General features: G+C 37.8%; 1 protein-coding gene across 1 annotated transcript in view; it reads left to right on the forward strand.

Annotated features, from left to right (window-relative positions):
- Nucleotides 1-5,224, forward strand: part of mrrf (mitochondrial ribosome recycling factor) — a gene marked incomplete at both ends in the record, with an annotated part of 16,520 nt that overhangs the window by 7,023 nt on the left and 4,273 nt on the right.

A 5,224-nucleotide genomic window follows, 5' to 3' on the forward strand; every position in this document is an offset into this window, starting at 1 on the left:
CCCCCCCCCCCCCCCCCCCCCCCTTTTTTTTTTTTTTCTTTCTTGCTTTGCAGATTTTTGTTAATGGGTGCAGAGACTCTTTGATGTCCGTGTTTACATTTCACACAATTTAACTTCATCACGTATGCAGAAATGCTCAGAGCTCTGCTTTCTGTCCACAGCTGGTTGCAAAGTTCAAATTCAAATGGTTTACTTTTTATTTTAATCGCTGTATGCATCCATAAATGATCATATAACAGGGAAGATTCTTTTTATTTTAGAAATCATTTAAGCCTAAACAAACTAGCACATGTAATAATACGCAATGCTGAGTCCAAACAATATCCAATTGAAATGTACTGTATTTATTCATGTATAATAATATAAATTTACCCTAGAAATCATCCATAAAGTGTGGGGTAGTATTATACACAGGTTATTGATGATTAAATTATTAATGCTTTTTAAGCTAAAAAATGATGATTACATGATACATGAATAAATACGGTATTTTATTTTTTACATTTAGAGGTTGTTTTATTGACCTTTATTTCACCAGATAAATCCCATTGATATCACAGATCTGAACCTGAATGCAACCTATTCTACATGTTTTAAGTTGTGTTACAAAAGCTTAATGGCTAAACATTGAAAGAAAAAACACAAAGTGATCAGTAAAAGCTTCTACGAGCTAAACTTAATAAATGATGTCCTCATCTTTCATTCATGTGCAGCACGTTGTTCAAAGTCCTGCTTCTCCTCCGGTGGTCCTGAGGAGCAAAATACCACCAGAAAGAAGAAAAGGCAACAAGCGACACTAGATTTTCTTTTAAAAAATTAAATAAAATTAAGTAGTAGTTTCCAGTGCAAAAAAAAAAAAAACAAATTCAGAGAAAAGTAAATATTTAAATATTGCCTTGCTGAAAATTTGTGATTAAAATAATAAATAAAACACAAAAAAGTTAGAATCTCTTATGTTTTTGAACCCTCACAATACTTATATGAACCTGTTATGCACACTGCTTTACAATTTTGTGATGAAGTTTATTAAATCAAACGATTACATAAATGTAAAATGTATGAAAGGTACTTTATAATTTACGTCTCCACTGCTTAGGGAGGCTTCAAATGTCCTTCTACAAGTCGTACTTGATAGAAACACGAAGGAATTGTTGAAAGTCCAGTTTTCTCGTGTAGTGATGGCGTCACCTGTTCTAATGTTCTCTGCACAGACACAGTTCCTGAAAAATGTTTTTTGTCTTTAACCTACCTGGATGAGACGTCAAACAAAACAGTTTCTCAGATATCTTTCCTGTGTTTTCCCTTGCTCACCTGAACTCTGTGGTTTCTCTCCTTATTTATTTTTATTATTTTGTTCGTCAGGCGAAGAAGCCATGTTTTTATCAAAAACTTCAATCTGGAGATATAGTTTTTACAGGCGAACCTGGCCAAATGTTTCTCTGGTGAATGTTTTTTTTTTTAATTTATTTTTTGTCTTCGTCATCAACCACAGACCACACATGCTCTGACAGACCCACCCTGTCAGGACCCATGTTACCCAGGCAGAGGTGAGTCGTCAGCACCGACGCTAATAGGCTTGTAATGATGCCGATCCATTACGGAGCACTGCAGAGTCTCTACTGTTGTTTTCTAGTCATTCATTAAGAGCAGCCTGGGAAGACACGCTGTACCACCCTGAGTAAAGGCACTGACAATTTACAATTTCTCTGTGTGTGTGTGTGTGTGTGTTCTCTTTTGGGCATCTTAACTTGCTTTAACAGACTCACACACATTCCTCTCCACTTGCTTGTTCGCTTTGAACCAAGCCGCAAGCGTTTGATGTGAAACTCCGGCGCAATTTCTCTTCCTCGCCAACATATTAACCAGAACCTGCCTGGCCGTTTTTCAGAGACATTCCGCTCGGGGTTTTGTAATCGCTGCAGTGGTCATCGAGGAGAGAGAGAGGGGGGGAAACGGTGATGAATTTGATGCTGAGAACAATCAAACATAGGTATGGGATGAATCCATCACCCCGCGCTCAAAAGAGAGCAACCGGAGGCCCCGCTTTCCGGATGGTTTTAACAAAAAAGGAAGAGAAAACCTCATGAATTTTTTTAATGCGCACAAATAAATTCCTTTAATCTCGCTACCATTGCTTTCTCCACTCGGTGCAAAAAAAAAGTTGAGAGGGAGCTGTCAAGTTTGGAGAGGACTTGAAAAAAGGAGGAAATTGTGTGGCTTGGATTTCTTTGCTTTTACACTTTGAGAAGGTCAGCTGAGGGAATTACTGTATCACGCAGCTGAAAAATAACCTTCCTTATTGTGCACATCTCAGCTGCAGCTCGTTGCTTTAAAGCAGTGGATTATGTTGAACGTTGTGAATAATGTCTTACAGCTGGCCCATTTTATTTTAATATGCAACTTTTTTTGGCTGTTTTTTTCTATTTGAATGTTTTATCTTTTAAATAAAATGTAAAAACTGCAGTGAGTTGGCTTTTATGTTGAGATCCCAGAACAGACCAATAATTTATATTTCTTTTTCTGATCTTGTGTAATATTTTATTTTACAGATCAGGACAAATATTTAGTTTTCAGCATGTTTTTACGTGTTTAAATTTCTAGTGATGAAACTAACTTTTTAATCAAACAGCAGTAATTTTCACACAAGCTGACATGTATAACTTAAACTTGCATTTTTCATTGCAATACACAAATGACGTGAGCACATTTTAAATTACCGTGTTCATCTTTTTTTCTGAAGCTTGCAGTGTTTAATAAAATAAAACTAAGGCAACTTAACAGTTTCAAAATGTGGTTTTTTTTTTTCAATGATAAACTGAGCCTTTCAATGAATATTTACATTAAATGCAGCCAAACTCTGAACTTGATGCCTACATGCATCTGCATCAATCTATTCAAAGTATTCAGAAGAAAATGCATCAGAGAAATCAAATGGCAAGCAGAAGGATCACATGGACAGCTGCAGTTATACGTGCATTTGTGAGGTTTCAGGGGAAAGATTACAGAACTGCAGTTTGATTACAAGCATGAGAAGCTTTAGGTCAGCAGATCTAAGGTGTAGAACAAATATAACTCCAGAACAACAACAGATCATCAGCATGAGCTCATCCTCAGCCAGATGCTTTATTGCCTAAAACATTTGGCTCACGTTGAGCTTTTTGTGTTTTTTTAAACTACAGTCTGTGTGTTGGTGCTGCAGTTTGTTGCCTTGCAGCAAACCTGTGTTTGCCTGTTCTTGTCCAACAGTCTAAAAACATGAATGATGTGTTCAATACAGATTCTGCATTGGTGTGAAACAGCTATTTGTCTTTATGTTGGCCTGTGATGGATGGCAACTTGTCCAGGGTGTCCACCTTTGGAAATGGGACCAACTCCCCACATCCAGATGGATGGATGGATGGACGGATGGATGGATGGATGGACGGATGGATGGATGGATGGAAAGATGGATGGATGGACGGACGGACAGATGGATGGATGGATGGATGGGTGGACGGACGGACAGATGGATGGATGGATGGATGGATGGATGGACGGACGGATGGATGGCTGGAAAGATGGACGGACAGATGGATGGGTGGAAAGATGGACGGACAGACGGATGGATGGATAGATGGATGGAAAGATGGACAGATGGATGGATGGATGGATGGAAAGGTGGATGGATGGATGGAAAGTTGGATGGATGGAAAGATGGACTGATGGATGGATGGAAAGGTGGATGGATGGATAGAAAGTTGGAAGGAAGGAAGGAAGGAAGGAAGGAAGGAAGGAAGGAAGGAAGGAAGGAAGGATGGATGGATGGATGGATGGATGGAAAAGATGGGTGGATTGATGGATGGATGGACAGATGGATGAATGGATGGATGGATGAGTGGATTGATGGATGGATGGACAGATGGATGAATGGATGAGTGGATTGATGGATGGATGGATGGATGGATGGATGGATGGATGGATGGAAAATTGGATGGATGGATGGATGAATGGAAAGTTGGATAAATGGATGGATGAATGGAAATTTGGATAAATGGATGGATGAATGGAAAGTTGGATGGATGGATGGATGGATGAATAGAAAGATGGATGGATGGATGGATGGATGAATGAACACTGATTTAGTAACTCTGGCAAATCCTCTTTTCCACTACACATTTACTGTGGTCAACAATTAATTTTTCCGGGTTTTTATTTTGTTTACATATTTAAAATTAAAAAACTGTTAAAACTACTTTTGATTTTTGTTACGTTTAGTCTTGTTCTTCTTATAAACTGTATAAAAAAACTTTGAAGAAGTAGCGATAAAGTCAGTTACCAGTTAGCCTAAAGGCTTATTTCCAGTCGTTTTCCTCAGACAGATGTTACAAATCACCCTAAAAACTAAATAAAACTTTAAATCAATCAAATTAAATTGAACTAAATTATTCAATCCCTATAAGTGTATATATATAGATAAAAATAAAATAAAAAACGCCAAGAATTTTTAAAGATTTTCCATCATCTAAAGCTGTACCACTTTAAATACTACATTTACATAAGCATCTATTTAAAAAGTACATTTATAAGAACCAGGTCTGGATCCACAAACAGAACTAACTTCTGTAATAAGTACAATTCAATAGAATCCAAACAATTTATCAAAAAAGGCTTTAACCTTTTCAATCTCTGTTTTAACATGTCATTATGAGCTGTACTAATAAGCATGTCTATAATCTGTTACATGTTATTACTAATATATAAACATGTGTAACATGGACAAGAAACAGTTAATTGTTGAACACTTATTTGACTACTGGTTTTAGATCTGAACAGCGCTTATAAAGTGTTTCCACGTGTTATTTTTAAGTAATTTTTTAAATTTTATTTTTCTGAAAATTATTGCTTGCATTAAAAACAAAGTGAAACACATGTTTGTGTGTTCACGTATCAAACACAAGCACAAGAAGACTCTCCTGTGGGGCTGTCAGGGGTCAACTTTCTGCCCTGCAACCTCTCAGTCGTGTCCCACGAGGCCGAGCGCTGACAGTGGCCCAAGGCGCTTCCACGCTGCATGGGATTCTCCTTACGCGCGCCCACACACACACACACACACACAAACACACACACACACTTACAGACCACTTTAATGATTGCCAGGTGGGGCGAAGTCACTACCTGCAGTTGCAGCTCTGCTTTTCTATTCACACCATTTTTCTGTGTGTGTGTGTGTGTGTGTGTGTGTGTG

The sequence above is a fragment of the Austrofundulus limnaeus genome, unplaced genomic scaffold, assembly GCF_001266775.1.
Source record: "Austrofundulus limnaeus strain Quisiro unplaced genomic scaffold, Austrofundulus_limnaeus-1.0 Scaffold20, whole genome shotgun sequence".
NCBI lineage: Eukaryota > Metazoa > Chordata > Actinopteri > Cyprinodontiformes > Rivulidae > Austrofundulus > Austrofundulus limnaeus.